We start from the raw sequence: 19,303 nt of genomic DNA on the forward strand, positions 1-19,303 counted from the left end.
TGTATTCTAATTGCTAGCAGTAATGTTAAAACAGAAGAAATTATTGGATCAGTACTGCAACTAAATCAGCTGCATTTTGGCAAAGGTGTATTCTAATTGCTAGCAGTAATGTTAAAACAGGGGCAATAATTGAATCAGTGCTGCAACTAAATCAGCTGCATGTTGGCTATGGTGTATTCTAATTGCTAGCAGTAATGTTAAAACAGGGGCAATAATTGAATCAGTGCTGCAACTAAATCAGCTGCATGTTGGCAAAGGTGTATTCTAATTGCTAGCAGTAATGTTAAAACAGGGGGAATAATTGAATCAGTGCTGCAACGAAATCAGCTGCATGTTGGAAAAGGTGTATTCTAATTGCTAGCAGTAATGTTAAAACAGGGGCAATAATTTAAACAGTGCTGCAACTAAATCAGCTGCATGCTGGCAAAGGTGTATTCTAATTGCTAGCAGTAATGTTAAAACAGGGGCAATAATTGAATCAGTGCTGCAACTAAATCAGCTGCATACTGGCAAAGGTGTATTCTAATTGCTAGCAGTAATGTTAAAACAGGGGCAATAATTGAATCAGTGCTGCAACTAAATCAGCTACATGTTGGCAAAGGTGTATTCTAATTGCTAGCAGTAATGTTAAAACAGGGGTAATAATTGGATCAGTGCTGCAACTAAATCAGCTGCATGTTGGAAAAGGTGTATTCTAATTGCTAGCAGTAATGTTAAAACAGGGGTAATAATTGGATCAGTGCTGCAACTAAATCAGCTGCATACTGGCAAAGGTGTATTCTAATTGCTAACAGTAATGTTAAAACAGGGGTAATAATTGTATCAGTGCTGCAACTAAATCAGCTGCATGCTGGCAAAGGTGTATTCTAATTGCTAGCAGTAATGTTAAAACAGGGGCAATAATTTAAACAGTGCTGCAACTACATCAGCTGCATGTTGGCAAAGGTGTATTATAATTGCTAGCAGTAATATTAAAACAGGGGCAATAATTGAATCAGTACTGCAACTAAGTCAGCTGCATGTTGCCAAAGGTGTATTCTAATTGTTAGCTGTAATGTTAAAACAGGGGTAATAATTGGATCAGTGCTGCAACTAAATCAGCTGCATGTTGGCAAAGGTGTATTCTAATATCTAGCAGTAATGTTAAGAGAGGGGTAATAATTGAATCAGTGCTGCAACTAAATCAGCTGCATGTTGGCAAAGGTGTATTCTAATTGCTAGCAGTAATATTAAAACAGGGGCAATAATTGAATCAGTGCTGCAACTAAATCAGCTGCATGTTGGCAAAGGTGTATTCTAATTGCTAGCAGTAATGTTAAAACAGGGGCAATAATTGAATCAGTGCTGCAACTAAATCAGCTGCATGTTGGCAAAGGTGTATTCTAATTGCTAGCAGTAATATTAAAACAGGGGCAATAATTGAATCAGTGCTGCAACTAAATCAGCTGCATGTTGGCAAAGGTGTATTCTAATTGCTAGCAGTAATGTTAAAACAGGGGCAATAATTGAATCAGTGCTGCAACTAAATCAGCTGCATGTTGTCAAAGGTGTATTCTAATATCTAGCAGTAATGTTAAGACAGGGTTAATAATTGGATCATTGCTGCAACTAAATCAGCTGCATGTTGGCAAAGGTGTATTCTAATTGCTAGCAGTAAAGTTAAAACAGGAGTAATAATTGGATCAGTGCTGCAACTAATGCATTTGCATAGTTGCGAGGTGTATAGTAGTATACAGTAGCAGTAGTATATCAGTAACATTATGTTACCGAATACCTTCATGAGTAAAGTGAAATGGATTTGTAATTGTTCCCAGTCATACATGTTACTGAAATGGTCTATTACTGAAAAAAAAGATTTGTGCTTTTTTCGAACACTTATTCAAGTCCGTGGTAAGTGCTTTTAGATACACGGATATCTCATCACCGATGCAATTTATTGGATTCGAGAACCATCAGGTTACAAATTAAATGCACGTGTGATCTATCTGTTAAATACATCATAACCTCTTTATCGTTATACGACTTTCTGAAACACAGACACATGCGGGACATTGGCGAATTGAAATATTGCCATGATGTTGATTTCCAAGAACTTGATATCCATGACGAGACTAACCTTAGACAAGACCCACTTTACATCCGTCGAACAGAATCAGTACGGTAAATTAGAGCGGAATATCTAGACCCACTTAGTCGACTATTTTTATATTATTCTGTGAATGGCTATAGCATGAGAATGCCTAAATTTATCCGCCTAAAGTGCAGATGAAATAATGCACACACTGTATTTACGGAACATAATTGAAGTTTGTAATTATAAACCGAATACATTCAGCTAGATGAAAACATGTACTTATCAAACAAGACAGCACGTAAGTCTTAGTGTGGTTTAAATTGGAAGGGCAATTATGAAGTAATGTGTATATTCTCAAAGTCTACTCAACATAACCAATTTTCAACTGTCTAAAGTGATCAACGAAACAATCTGTATTTTAAGAATTTGTCTCGAACGAGTAGACGTTTTCCAAAAAATACCGTGTGGGGGTAGATGAATATATTTAGTTTAAAAAACAGTGATTATTTTTTTTCTAATTCGACGTTTAAGCCTGGCGTTATACGTTTGCTTAATTTTCCATAATTTGGCGACCATCGCATGGCAACCTATAGTTACGGCTGAGCGCGGTATCGTGGTTAAAGGTTTGTTTACATTGGGCAGAATGCATTCAATATTATACTGCGGAAAACGAAAACACGTGGTGTCTGGTTTGTGGGGATCATAACAACTGTCGCCCCCTTGTGTTTTCTTTGCCCTAATGCGCATGTCAGTAAATATTCTCTTCACGTTTAAAGTCTATTTGGCTCGTTGTCGGTCTTAGTAATAAATAAATAAACCTGAAAGATGTCAAACATGTAAGTAAAAAAAAGAGATAAAATCATCTCTCACAGTGCAACAAACTGGTCATAGTAATTGCTTCATTTTATAAACAAGGCTAAATACGCCGAAGACAAAACACTATCATGATATACATGATATCGAGTGTTATACTGGAAATTTAACACTTTCAGAATCTCACTGAATACACTTACAATAGATCGATTCATGAACTTAATTATGTACGTGGTGACCTACGCGTTGGCGCTATATTGAAGCCTAATAACATAACTCGACTGGCATGCCTCGTTGTAGAGATTATCGTGTGATTAGACAACCGTGCGTATTCTTCAATCTGTCCTAAAACATATCGCATTTTGCAGAGGCACGTGTCAAATTTGGTAAACCTGAATACTTAAATTTTACTGTGAATTGCCAAGCCCTGTTTAATTATGTGAATCAATGCCAAACCATCTGGCAGTAATAACGATTCATCGATCTCTCATCCATGAGTGGATGTTTTAGTTAACCTAAGAGCGCATTTCCCACTGTTACCAAAGGTTGAAGTGTTGTTAATGGCGAGTTTTTTTTTAAATCAACCCGATGTACCAGTGGACCCTTTTTATTCACAATAATAAATATGCCCGATGATAAACCATCGAGAATCTCTATTTATATTTGAGTGTTGTGAATATGTGACATTATGTAACTCCCAAATGTGATTGTGAATCCCAAAATCCTATCATTAATATATAAAAAAATGTAATGTAAGATATATATATATATATATATATATCATTGTGCCTATTGACTCTTCTATAGATTATGCCTTAAATGATTCGAAACAACTGCATTTACATGTACGGGGCGTACTGACTATTATTGCCTTGGCTGTGTGTCTAGTCTAATCATTAGAGAGGAGCGTTACCTGACATTACCAGATTTATTGAATTCAAACTGTATCGTTCTATTACAATCAGGATACTGGAATACTGGGGAAAAAGCCAATTGGCGAAATTTGGTGGCATCGTAATTTTCGTTCGTATAAGGTAGAAACTATTCCTATCCCAGAATGCATTATACAGAAAAGGTTGACGACCCATTAATGACAATATGGTCAACTGGTAAAGACGATGATTCTATTTATATGTGGGGGTGGGAAGTAATTGAAAAAAAACACTTCAACAGTTTTGTAATTATATAATCGAAATGTTTTTAATATTAACAAATTAGCCAGCTTATTACGCATAGGCATATATAGTTGGGTTCACGTTACGTCATCCACAAAATATGTTTTCTGTCGATATGTATTATCGTATTTTTTACCAAAATAAATAAAGCAACAAACCCTCTGTTACATTATATGCGCATAAGCATAATTTATGCTCTGCTATCACAATAAGGAACTGTTTTCAACCAATTGTGTTGTGTTTTGTTGTGACACAGTGCTACAACGTGGGATGACATGTTTTTAACAATTCGGCAGTGTTAAACTACGCAAACGTTTACTGTGAAAGGGATTGCTTTTTTTGGAAAACAAAAACACATCGAATACATACGACGCCCACGTAATGTCAACGTGTCACGCCACGGCTTCTATCGGTGATTCAGAGACAGTTAGTTGTTTATACAGCCAGCCAGCCAGTCGTTGAGTCTTGAAGCCACCTTGGTATATGGAAAAATCGCGTCGAACAATTATTTGTGTTTCTGGTAAGTCGCATTATTATCTGCTGTTTTCACGTGCGTGCACGTAGACGTAGTACATGTATACATGTCAACCCGTAATTATATATTGAAAACATAACTATTCCGCTGAATAATCTTGAACATGTATTTTTTCGATCCTTAAACTGACATTCACAGTATCGTAGGTTCCCTTCTTAAAAATATGGTGGCATTTAATGAACACTACCAGATTCAGTTAGATATATATATATATATATATATATATATATATATATCTTCAGTTCAGACAGTTATCGTGCGTTACAGGAATATGTCATTCTCGCGAGAGCGACACTTTCTCCTTAATTGAATCTTGTTTATTTAGTAACATTTAAGAATTCAATATGTATGCATCACGTAATGCTTGCTCGGGAAAATGTCAAACCTTTAACCATAGGGTTAAGCTACGCTAAACAATATTTCGATGTACATTATTTAATATAATAAACATAATGTGACTAGTCGATACATTAAAAATTACATACCCGCCATATTCCTTAACTGGGCAGCTGTCGAGGCAGTGGCGTTACTGGTATTGCCAATGATATATCGGAAAGTAAGAGTACATAAACATATAGAATATTTAATATCAGTCTCGCCCATTTCTTACAAAAGGCATTGTATAATTATTAATGAGTTTTAATGTATTTGTTATCTTATTATGATAAAATTGACTATTGTCTACCCTAAAATATCAAATATATTTCGGATTTTGTCTAGCAATGTATATATGCCTTCTTAAGTTAAACTTCGTTGTTGATTTTCCCTTGACAATGAGATAGAAATATGCCCCTTTTGAGGAATCCTTTGTGTTGTGTCTTAGGATAATCTTTGCTGTAAATATACAATTGCATCTTAAATGTTTCCATGGAAATGTTTTTTTTTTATTTTCACATTAATCGAATTAATTTGTTTGGGAAAAATACATTCAATTGAAATCAACCGAAGATGGGAATGGATTATATTTCTCGTCAGTGGAAATTCATAATAATCTATTCGGACTCGCCGAGTAGTGCCACAATCAACTACCTAATTACGTTGAATCCGTGTTCCGCGATTCCCTTCTATATTCAACAATTATTCATACGTCTTTTCATTTGGATAAGCATATTAGCGGTTTTGACTATTCTCGTTTTTTTTATAAAATATACGTATAACAAGAATCTGGAATATGTAATACGTTTTCTACTCATAAATTTTGCATATATATTTATTTTGTTTGATAGACAGGACAGTATTTATAATGTTTGTTTGTTTGTTTTTGTATTTTTTTCTGGCGTATTATAAAATTCTCAAACACAGTGTAACCAGTAGATTCTATCCGTCAGATACGACATATTAGTTAATAAACAAGAAGACATGACAATTCATTTGCATATGATTTCACATGCTAATAATTAATTTCCGCCGGACGAATATTGTGCTTGTACATTCGACAATTGCCGTCAGATGAATCTCCTAACCATAGATTCGACAATTTCCGTCAGATGAATTCTTGTGCTCATGGATATGGTCATGTTTGTCAGTCGAAAAATAAATCACTTTGTTTCAGATGTACATTTTTCCGATTTCATTACAATTATACGCCCTTGATCGTCTGTCCTCACATTTGAACTTTACTTGTTTCATCTGATAAAAGGCGGCGGAATGGCAATGATTTAAATAATAGTGAAAAACTACAACCCAGCGGTCATATTGCTTGTTGGCGTAATTGAGCACGGCTGAGCCAGGCAAAGTGACAGCACCTGACAACATACATATGCAAGTCATTTGTTCCCGCGCTTTGACGAACAACGGTAGCCATTTTGTATGTGAGCGGGTTATCAATATATTGTTTGACGATCACTTTCTATTGTAAGAAATGCATATTTGAACATTGATATGTAATGCTGTCGTTTCCCAAAACATGAAACAATTAGGTGTAGAACCATTTAAAGATGTGAAGAAAAATATTCTGGCGAAATTTTGTACTTCATAGAATCCTTAGCTATACCTACTAATTCTGGGTAGGTCTTTCTGACCATGATTATACTAGGTATTATGTGCAGGATTATATACTGCGTGTTGTTTGTGACGTCAAAGATTCGAATTGTGATTGTAGATTTCATTTTAAGTGCGCATTCACTGTACATGCTATTTTAAGCTGCTTTTTGGGACATTGCGATGTGGCCTAACGGGGGCGCGTCTGTTCAAAGTGGCGGAGAACATTTGGCGAGTTGCGAGTTTGAATATCGTCTCCCTTGTTTATATATTCGTATATAACACAGAGGTAGAAGTTGACAGCTCGCAATGGTATGATGACTAAATTTCCATGTATTTAAAAACAAAATAATAAATTATACAGTCAAGTTCGACATACTAGATACTTCAGATACTTAACAGTTTTTACCAAACATCAGAATATTGACCAAAGAAGATTTCACGATAATTCAAACATTTTATTTTGTATGGTACTTATTCGAATCTTCAATAAAGACTTATTATACACAAATATCAATTTACCAATAATGTACTTCATTAAAAGATATCCGAAATGTCACCTAATCATTTATTTACAGTGTACATTCAAAGCCAAGGGCACCAGTAATTATTGCATATATGGAAAACAGGTACTGCTAACTATATATAATTATTAGTTCATTGTATATTTATACCCTTGAGACAAAATAAAATCCATAACTCGTAACTTTCATAATGTTTTCATATTTATATATTTATAAATTCAAACTGAAACGAAAGGTTTTTTATTGAACAATGGAATAGTGTTTTCAAGTGACGTCGGTGCGCTCGTTATTAGGCTGGATTGATTCAACTGCTATTGAAATTTATAAATATTTAGAAAGATGAAAAAGACTGGGCTTGTTTTGCCAAGAGTAACATTCTTCTGTTTCACATTCAACATACTTATGAAATATTTAATTATTACATTTTTTGAAATAAGAAGGCACTCGGAGAGCGCAAAACTCCACCATAGATATATCCTCATTAATACCTCCATCCTATTATATCAGTATCATAATCACATAATAAGCTTCTAATTTCTTTCTTTAATAAAATCAAATTAAATCTTGAATACTCAAGAAATCAGAGGACGGAACTGTCTGGCATTGGTGAAGAATCCTTTTAAAAAAATATCTCTATAGTAACTGAATCCAGATCTCTTCTAAAATATAATGACTTATGGTTCATGTTTGAACAACAACCCCCAACTTAAAACTCCATTAATTGTTGTCATTATCGTTTTTAGTTATTTGGCAACAATGTGTCATTGACAAAAAATGTTTCCATGGTAACGAGATCCAGATATCAACCAACCCCTTACAGACCTTTTGGTTTTCATTCTGATAATGTCAGAGAATTCATCATCTATAACTTGTTGAGGTATAAACGCTTGATCATTCCCAAATGGTTATTCCCATGGTAACTAGATTCATACTCTTGCAAAACATAATCGATATTTACCCCTCCTAACAATCAATGAATTCAACTAATTCCCGAAATGCTGTTGTTTACATGGCAACCACATCTGAATTTCTACAAAAATCGGATTGATTACCCGATCAAGAGAGACTCCTCCTGGAAACCTTCTCGTGAATCATTCATAAGTCATTCCCGAAGTTGCTGTTTTCATGGCAACCGCAACTCTAGCAAAATTGTATCCATCGGTCCGTGTCGAGAGCACCCGTTCTGAAAAAATATGAAAAACAATTATATCTAAATTTGCCATTTCCATTGTAACTGACTCACATCTCTTCAAACATTTATCAAATCAAATCATCAATCTTCATGAGTGACGTAACTGGCATTTTCATCTATTTGCTTCTATTCCCACTATCCTAAAACGCTCAATAGTCCAGTGGATTTAGCCCTGAAACAGGCCGAACCGGGAAGTAAATAGTACAATAACAAGTTTGGTATCAAAAGATAGGGAATTTTTTTGTAGATTTACCAAAACAAACCGCAAGAACTGATGATAACTTGGGCAATTCCTTTTTACACGGGTAGAAGTAAGGGGTAGGGTTATCCGCCTAGTTATAGAACAGACATTTGCTGATGTCAGCATTTCTTTAAAATTATTTTAATCCTGTCAAGTAGTCAACCAATCTTTTGTTTTACCAGATATCTATCGGTATAACAAAATATCTTCCCTTTATTTCTAACACCAGCATCTAGGAGACTAAGCACTGTTTGAACTTTTAATGACTCGTTTGTAATTTCCAGGGGTATTTAAACACCCTGATATTCCCAAAATATAGCTGAATCCTGTTACACAAAGAAGATTGTTTTGGTAAGACATGTATAAACACTATGATTACTTCTCTGTTTCCTTTCTGTATTAATTGCTCTGTTTAGAGTAATCATATTTTAATATAGTTAAAACAACTCATTTGGAAGTTCTTGCATGACTGTCAATCATAATAAATTGCTCAGTTTGTAAAGTCAATGTGACTTTTAATTATCATCACGTGATTTCCATATATGGCAACCAGACGAACCTTAAGTAGCACATAATTATGTCGCAATTGTTTTGCTTGAACCCTTGCAGACTTTCTGAATGCAAACACTGACAACTTTTACCAGGATTTGAAGGCTTTTGTGCGTACTAAACGCGTCTTGTTTATACTTATGATAAATTTAGATTCGCGTGTCCCTGAATTGCAAACATTGCAACAACAAAACTCAAAATCCACGAAGATGAGTGGGTGCAACAGGTACAAGCCAGACTTCTCAGCATCAGCAATGTTACATGATTTCTACTATCATGCAAAGAATGAAAAAAATCGGCTCATTAAAACGGCTGCACAACTTATTAAAAATGATATAAAATCTTCCACCACAACTATGCATTTATACCCAAACACTGAAGAAATGCAATGCACTTGAGTACCTTCCATACACCCTGAAAGTTATACTCAAAGATATGTTTGTTGGAAAAGACACTGATGTTAAGGTGGCATCCATAGGGCAGTCAGTTCGCCCACGAGTTGTAGTGACGCCACTACAGTTTGTCTCACGATTTCTCATCGATTCTCCCCATAGTCATGGGTTTTGTTCATCATATGCGGAGGTACAGAAGTTTGAACGCAGTGCCACTTTGCACCAAGGAACTGACATTCCTGGTTTCACACCCGGACATTTTATACAACATGTAGCTGATAATGTTGACCATAATGTCCGGACTATTGACGGGCTGAACACGTTTCATGGTTTGGGCATAATAACGACCATAACACCAGGGATATTGTGGAACAACAACATATCTAAAGTTCATGTCACATCCGAGGATATAGTTCCTGTTGCAAAAGTCAATATTAAATATTATAAGCAGTTATCAAAGGGCATGGCCAAATTAAATTATGCCCAGTTACCCAGTTTGATAGCAGGTGATGATACATTGAATGTGGATTTTCTGTGGAAAATCTCTTGGTTGTTACATCCATCTAGATCATCTAGGAATGGTTTTATGCAAATGGTACATCAAGGTTCTCATCCTGAGGTCTCATCTATAATGTTCATGCCAATGATCGCTATGAAATCAACTGATGAATCATGTATCTCCTCAACTATCTGCTTCATCAGTGAACAAGCCAAGAAGTATGATGTAACACCAGTGCTCACCTTCGACCAGCCTATGTGGTGGAAATCACTGGAAATCCAACAGAATGAGCCTACAAGTAGCAGTGTGAGGAATATTGTTCTCAGACTTGGTCGTATGCATGTGCAAATGAGTTTTCTGGGTTGCATTGAACATTTGAAGAGTGGATCTGGTCTTAAGGAACTATTGGAGACAATTTATACCGAGAATGATGTTGGACATATGTTGAGTGGCAAGGCCATTTACAGGGCTATTAGGGGTCACATTATAGTGGAAGCAGCATTATATGCATTGCTTTTGTCAATGATGTATGACCTTACATTACATTACATTACATTACATTACATTACATTACATTACATTACATTACTAAGAATCAAATATTCAAGAAGACATCCGTGCTAGTGAATTAACAGATATACCCGAACATGGCGATTCCAGTAATGCAAATCAGTCACAGACAGAAGATACGACAAATGAGTTGAAAGAAGCCGGGACCACCCTAGAGAGGATACTTGCACATGAGACAGAGATAGAATCCGTTTGTTCGGAGGAAGAACTGACTCTAATACAGGAAAAAAATCAACCAATTCAAGGAAACACTCGCTTCCCTTAGGACATCCAAGTTATGGTTCAGTACATAGAGATGATTGAAAAACTCTAGCAGTTCATTAAAGCTGAAAGAACTGGTAACTGGTCTCTCCATCTGAAAGCTTTTTCAGACATGCTTCCATAGCTTGCTACATCTGGCCATAATCTTTATGCAAAGTCAGTGTACATATATCTTCATGTCAAAACTACCAGAAAGTAATGCTGATGTATTTCGATCATTCCTGAATGGGTACCATGTGGTTAGGCGGACAGACAGGTACTGAGCAGGTATATCGACTGATCTTGCAATTGAACAAGTGTTGTCAAAACAAGTGGTGGGCTGACAAGGGATAGAGGTATGTCAGAAATACAACGTACCGTTTGGCTACTCTCTACACCTGTATGTGCAGAAGTCAACCGTGCAATGCAAGAGTTCACTGGTGTTTCTTACATCACAAGTGATCAATACAAAGAGAGTGCTAAGACCATAAGACTAAATTAGAGATCATAATGACCTAATAGAGTTGGTACAGTTTCTTCGTGCAAGAAATCCATTCACGAACAATTCTTCTCTATGTGGTATAGCTACTACACAGTAAATGTCGATAATGCTAGGTCTATTGGTGCTGAAATAATAAAGTCTATGATTGGAAAAAACGCGAGTGATTTTTCATTCACTAAAAAGAACAGGCTAAAACATTAAGTGTGAAAACATCATTACAGCTTGTTTCAGATGTACAAGTACAAGTTGATCCCCAGTTGTTATTTCAAAGACTTGTTTCCATTGCAAGGGGGAATTGTATCAACAGACGAGTTGTCCAGTCTTTTCACCTATGAGCTGTGTACTCATCCACCAGCAATGTTTGCCTCTGATGAACTGATGCGGGAAGCAAACAAGCCAGCTTTAGCCGAAGCAGTCTGGAAATGTGTTGATCCCATTACTAGTGACATGTCCATTGAGGTTAAGTATGTTATTGATGGAGGTTCACTTTTACAGAGAATTCCATAGTCACGAGTACTAACATATAAGAGCATCTGTAAACTTTACCTTGATTACATTGACCGCAAATATGGTAGACCATCAACAAAAGACACAACTCATCTCATCTCAGGCGTTCAATAGGAAAATGTTAATTTTGATTCAGACATGGTTATGAATATGAAGAAACAACAGTTCCTTGCAAATGCGGAAAATAAGCAGTGGTTCATTAATATCCTGGGAACTGAACTGGAAGTAAAGGGAATCAAAGTTCAACATGCTGAAGAAGATGCAGATGTCCTTATAGTGATGACAGCTGTAGACTCTGCTTTCAATGCACCAATGGTAGTTGTAGGTGAGGACACGGACTTGTTAGTGTTGTTGATGTATCATGCCAACCTAAATAGTCACAAACTGTATTTAAAACTAGAGGCGAAATACAAAAAAACGAAGTCAAAGTCTGGGACATAAAACATACCAAAAACAAACTAGGACACAAGATATTATTTATACATGCTGTCTTGGGCTGTGACACCACATACAGGATATATGGCTTAGGGAAGGGTCTGTCCTTGAAAACATTCCAAATCAACAAGCAGTTTTAATGTCATGATAATGTGTTTGATCAAGAGACGACATTGTGAAGTCAGGAGAAAAAGCCTTGGTCCTTTTATATGGTGGCAAGTCCGATGAAACATTGGATTCACTCAGAATGGGAAAATTCTTTCAGAAAGTTGCTACAAGCGTTATATGTGTAGGGCATGCAGCTGCAGGATACAATAGCCAACGGGTATACCACCAGGTTCTGATGTGGAAAGGGCAAACTCATGTTAATCCAGAAGAATTGGGCTGGAAAGTGAAGAAGGGAATATTGCTTGTTATCCGAACTGACAAGCCTCCTGCACCTGATAAATTACTAAAAGTTAACATATGTAAATGTAAAGCAGACTGTCGAACGACACGTTGCACATGTAGAAAACATGGACTAAAATGCTCCCCCATGTGTGATGAGTGTAGAGGTGTAAGCTGTAGAAATTCACCCAATCTGGATCTTGATGATGATCAACTATAATATTATAAACTTAGAATTATACTGACTTAATTTGATGATTGGCCAACCAACCAACCTACATATTGTCATACCAATCCCAAACAGAATGAAGGTACATGTATGACAAAACACATCTAAATATGCCCCAAATATTCCTGAAATTTTGTTTTTTAATAATGAAAATGATATATGAACAATAATCGCAGAGGTTTCTATATTGTGTAGAATTTATACTGATAAAATGCCAATGAAACAACACTAATACCAGACCCTGTATATTTCTGAAAATATCACCACTTGGTGGCGCTGTACATGCATATAGAGGGCGCTATTTGCTTTACCATGCGCAAAAAAATGTTTGGCTGACTAAATATGATAAGTGTGGTAAGTGTGATAAATATGTGGATATATTGACCATTATTATCCCATATGCATTTGTATATGTACGTCTTAGTGCATCAATAAAATGGCTTAATATTTCCATTATATGGGCAATATCAATACCTGAAAAATTCTACTTTCCTTTTGTCCGATTTTGGCAGACTTTTGATATGTTGTTTATAGATGTCTATTGTTGCTAAATCTGCAAAGAAACTTTCTGTTGCAATTTTGTCCGGGTTGACCTAAAAATCAAATCAGATAAACTGGACTACTAGCTTTCAAAAGACATCGGCTTCACAAGGTCGACGGACTTCTGACGTCAGAAATGACGTCATCATGTATATGACGTCATCATGCATGTTGAAGTGATCTGTTACAGATGCAGATTTATATTTCATTCATTGTTTTTAAAATATTTTTGCTATACAGTAATACATTTCAATGGTAATTAGAGGTTATTGCATGGTTGGATATCTACGGTATGTAAAATCAGTGCTGAAAACAATAAATCTTCAACATGGTCTAAAAAAAATTGCCCAACGGCTTAGGTCTTGGGGTTTGTTTTTTTGGTCATTCTCAATCCCTTAGCCAACGTTTGAAACAAAATTCGCTAATGTACTATTTTATTCCGGGTCAAACCTAAATCCACTTGACTACAAGTGAATGTTGTCAAATTCGTGAGTGTGCGTATTTTCGTACAGTGGCGTAAACATTGCTACAATCAAAGACGCGCTGAACAGAAAGTCAATTCTGGGCTAGTACCATTGTCAAATTCTGGGGAGTAGAGGACTATTTATATGGGAGACGTTACAATAAGGAACTATTAAAATTGTTCAATTTGCATATCAAAATCCTTTATTGAACAGAGCATGTTCTATATTCACCAAAAAACAAAGTTGTTATGTTTCTGGACACACAACAGACTCGAAACAATAGAAACCGTCCGATCCGAGCGACCTGCGTTCTTGAAAATCGAGTCTTATCGCCCTTGCGTTTCCGAGCAAAAAAACGTTGAGGCCAAAAACGAAAGATTTTCGCCCAATCTTCTATGAATTTTTCATAATTTAGCTAACTCAGTCCAGCGGTTAGATAGGGTATTTATTAGAGACGCCCGGAGAACCAAAATTTGGGACGTGAATCGCTCCAGCGACGAAAAATCTGCGTAAATAACCAAAGGGGTGAGGGAACTGCATTTCAAAAACATATTTTATATATAGGGTATATAATCAAAAAAATGCTTGGGATAGAACTAAATTAATGATATTTCACAATATTGATCCGATCTATCATTTTATTGCAGATTTGCATTACAATATTTGAGGCATTAACTGATAGGTTTTAATACATACATTTTTTTAGGGAATGGGGGAAATGACGTAATTTGACACTTTCTCTATTTTCCAAGCCCATTCGAAACTAGGCGTTGCTCGAAGCTGTTGTTCCCTGATTTCCTCTCCTCGTTAGCACCAACTAAATCTGATGCCGTTATAACTCCGTGACGTGACACATGCGAGAGTTTGCGTACATAAAATAAACCACATAAACCATTTTGATTTTGAGCAACTATTGATCGACTTTGAGAAACATCGCAGTGAAACCAAATAGATAAATGATGAGGCTTCTATAAAAAGAAATATATTTCGAAATAAAATGAATTCTCACAGAACAAAATTGCTATAAGGTCATTATAGCATTAATATCAGTTCTGGTTATACTTAGTAACACGTTCACTTCTACAGTAATATTACTGCGATACTTTTGTTTGTAGTCGTATGTCTTACAGTGCAATTTGATTTTGTGAGGTAATTTCTCTCAAACAGGCGGCAGAATTAGGCACTGTATTTTTCTTCAAATATAATCTAAGCAGGTCCTTGCCATTATTGATCTGTGTCTTTTAATGCCCTCACAAATGAACAGACTTAGTAAAACGCATTCTTGTATCTTCATATCTTCTCCGCCTTCTTGTAAGTCATAGCAAGTATAGGAGATCCATTACGGCTGCATTGTATTCACCGCTAAAGAGATACTCAATAACATCGAGCAGCGATCAGTTCAAGCCGATGCCGACAGAGACATAAAGATGTTACCTGCACAAGAATGCCGGAAACCTCGCAATTAAGCACATCAGTCCTTTGCACCTGAATTATTCACTAATAGCTTTTTCGTAAAAAGCCCACACCCTTTAGTTTCTGCGATCGGTGGTCATGAAAGCTGTTGGAGAAGACTTCAACGGAGAAAAACAGTTTCCCACGCATTAATTGTGTTGCATTTAGCCCATTTCACGTGATCTCATTTTTCTTGAGCTTACAATGTTATTCACCAACTATCAGAAAATCGTAACCAAACGACACGAGCATGGACGTGTTTAAAAAAAGTTTCTAGTAAAAATGTATTTGGTAAAGCTGAATATATTTTTTATGGAAGAGTCTTGCTAAAATTGTTATTTTTGTGGGATATGAGTTGTGTTGAACTATTTAATAATTATTTAACAATCAGTTACATTATCAGTTGTATTACTTTGATTATAAATTTAAAACACTAGGGCAGTTTGAGTCCTAGAGTTTGCACTACTGAGCATGTCACTGCGCATATATGCAATGCATTATTGGAGAAATATCCCAGTTCTATGTAATAGAAAAATATTATCATAATTGCAATTGTTGTTTTTTATACATTGTCATCGATCAAAATTTCGAAATTTAAATCATAATTCCAAAATAGAAACCAGTGCAAAATATAAATTCCACGACGATTCCGACTTTTGTTGCTCGATCAATTGTCTCGTGGCGGCAATACTTGTGTTGTCATTTTTGATATCCTAATAGCATAAATCCATAATATATAAACATGAAAAAAGTGACATATAATCTTCGATTCAGATCGAACCTCCTTAATTCCGATCACAAAATTCCAACAGCTGGTTTTAGCTATTTTCCATTTTTATGATTACTATTAAAAAAGAGAGCACAGGGTCATTATGACACATAATTGTTCGTCTAACAGCAATTTCAGAAAATACGCTTTTACAATAAAACACTTTACTCCAAACGGTCTTCTAACGTTGTGACGAAGAATTGTATGTTGACTAATGGGGTGTGGATATTCACGTCAACTTGAGTGCAATTCACTTTTGCTCAATCAGCTACCTTCAAGTAGAGATTTCGGAGACAACGCGATAGTCTGCAAACAGTGCTCAATGTTACAGATACGCCCTGCTGACACGATGCATCATTTGATTCGTCAACCTTTCTTGTCGAACACGAATCGTCACGGGCGGTAAATGAGTTCATCATTAAATCTCACAAAGCCATGACGTCACATTCTTCCAGCAGTGAAATAAATTAAAACACTTCGCTGTAACAGTGAAAGGCTTCGCTTTTTTTTAGAATCATCTAGCACTTTAGGGAGAAGTGTGGCACTAATCGATACCATGACAACGCTACAAGTCTAACACATTTATATTGTGTCGTTTCAACAATAGCAATGTGATCGGGTGATCGGGTTAGCTATACGAGCTCCAATATTGAATGACGATTTTTTAAATATACAGCATCGGCTTAATATTTCAGTGTTAACATTGTGTTTTATCTCATATATTATGACAGCTCAGTGTAATAACGTTATGTAATATATGTATATTATGAATGTAATAAAAAAACGGCAGTCTGATTGGTCCATGCAAGCAGACTGACATTTAGATATGGCGAACTGTCGCTAACTAAGCTAATATTTCAGGATATTGTTATTTTTACAAATATTTCTCGAATTATGATAATTAACATGTATGTTAATTCGATTATTTTGTGGTAAACAGGGTGCCAAATTCGAAATCTGATATTATAGGGTCGCTCACGAGACATCCTCTCTCTATATATATGACGCAATTTCGTTAAATTTACCCGCCATTACTCTCTAGTTACATATTATGTTGAACGAACGAACTCAAACATATAGTTCAAACTGCTTAGATGAACTCTTTAACGTAACACAACTGCAGTTATTGATCTGGGCATGTGTACAACGCAAAACAGTGACTCTAGCTTGTGCATCACGTGAGGTGTATGCAAATGAGGGAATAATCTCCGTGTATATTACCCATATTGTACATATCACGAACGTGCATTCCACTAACTCGCCATGATTCCTTATATCTTATTTCTAACAAATTAATTGCCACGCATCATTATGTTTATTTCGTTCTTGTTACCATTTTAAACTTGCTACGGATTTATTTTGTTATCCCTTAGTGCCTTGCCTTTCATACAACATTTACAACTCCGATAATGTAGATATTTCCAGTACTAAAACACTTTGTAGTATAACTGAGTCTGTTCAATAAATAAATATCGTCTGACATCACAGATCGTGATCTTCTCAAAAAATGAATCCGACAATCCCGCAGAGGGATAGTATAAAATCAACGTAATATTTTGTTATAACAAGATACCGCTAGTAAAAACAACCATTGTAATCAGAGATTCGTCTTTTGTCGGAATCGGGGAATATCATATTATGTTTTGTATTTTCCTTTCATAATAACATTCAATAAGTTTGTGTTTAAGGATACAGTGTCGAATATCATAGGGAAAGCAGCCTTATATGCAAGTAAACTACACAAAGTTATGTTATGGCATAGTATTATGCTTCGCAGTACTCTGGCACGCTATTATTCATCTTCACAGTCGGACCTCTTAGTATATGAATGTCAGAACTGATAACCATAGTGGTTATATAACATTCCTTACTATATTTTTTTTTTCAAACATGTCCGTCCACTATCTTGAAAATATCGCGCAATCGTTCCTTATCTCATTATAAGTTATGGTACAGATGCATCACGGGATAACGCAAAGTTACAACTTGCTGCAACTTATGCAGACGTATGTATAATAATACTATTCACGCATACTCTCTCACTCAATAGATGGAAGGAAACAATAATTGTCGATCGGATCTAGTGAATTATTCAAGAGAATGCAATGTGAATGGATACGGTTTAATAGGGCAAGGCATGAAATATTCTTCATAGTCAACCTTTATTTCATTGTAAGGATCATTATCCCGCCATAGTACGCGACGAAATCTGTAGAAATGATATCTCAGTCAATTCATCGATATCAATGCTCTTATTTCTAAATGACTCAGTCTAACATTTAAACGATCCATGGTGGATACAGATATAAGGATATGCAGCTGTGACGACATGTACTGTAGTTCAGAGACCGATCATTACATCGTGAAACAAATATTTCTAAAAATACTAATGCAAATAAGGCTATGAGAGAAATGGTTGTTCACTTCTCATATTTGTTCTGAGAGTTTGTTTTTTTCCTTTCATGAATAAGATCAATGTACAGTGCGGTTAATCGAACCCAACGCCTGAGATAGTTTGAGTTCGCCACACATGGTCGACTGCATACTCCAAAAAAAACATACATTCTGCCCACTTCACAAAACTAAGTGCACATAAACGTTTCAGTTGTTCTTGTCGCAACGAGTGGCGGTTTCCGTGGGACATCTGACGTATTCCTCTCAATACAATGCAATGCTTGAGTTGTGCTGACCCCCATTTCCGAACCTGTAAATGGGTTTCCAAGCCCGTTGACAGGAAATGGTAGTGTGAGTGGGTAACACGTATCTTCACTCGGATGAATAAATAAATAAATAAATAAATAAATAAATAAATAAGTAAATAAATAAATAAATAAATAAATAAATAAATAAATAAATAAATAAATAAATAAATAAATAAATAAATAAATAAATAAATAAATAAATAAATAAATAAATAAATAAATAAATTGTCATCGGTACCGACAACCGTTGACGTGCAAGTGGAAAGGCACGAGGATGGAATATGCATCTTCCATCGCAGTACATTAAGTATATAAACCCGCATCGTTGTATTTCGGGTAATGTATATGGATAAATATAATCAATCAGTGAATGAAAAGCATATAAGGTACGAACTGAATTGGAAAGAAAGGAACCTGTGGCACGAAGTGACCGTTAAATACGAAATGATATTGCGGTACGAAGCGATCTATAGTGAGGCGATTCGAGACGATGTGGCTATAAAGTGGCGTGGCTCCATAAACTAATATTGCC

The 19,303-nt window shown here is 35.7% G+C and overlaps 1 protein-coding gene across 1 annotated transcript in view; it reads left to right on the forward strand.

Moving 5' to 3' along the window:
* The first annotated feature begins 4,439 nt into the window (after positions 1–4,439).
* The window catches only part of LOC102809141 (gonadotropin-releasing hormone receptor-like), a 40,127-nt gene continuing 25,263 nt past the window's right edge, over positions 4,440–19,303 (forward strand). Inside the window, exon 1 of the mRNA XM_085506770.1 lies at positions 4,440–4,582. The gene's annotated coding sequence lies outside the window, so the exon portion shown is untranslated. The remainder of the gene's footprint in view (positions 4,583–19,303) is intronic.

The sequence above is a fragment of the Saccoglossus kowalevskii genome, chromosome 13 (genome assembly GCF_978046115.1).
Source record: "Saccoglossus kowalevskii chromosome 13, keSacKowa6.1, whole genome shotgun sequence".
NCBI lineage: Eukaryota > Metazoa > Hemichordata > Enteropneusta > Harrimaniidae > Saccoglossus > Saccoglossus kowalevskii.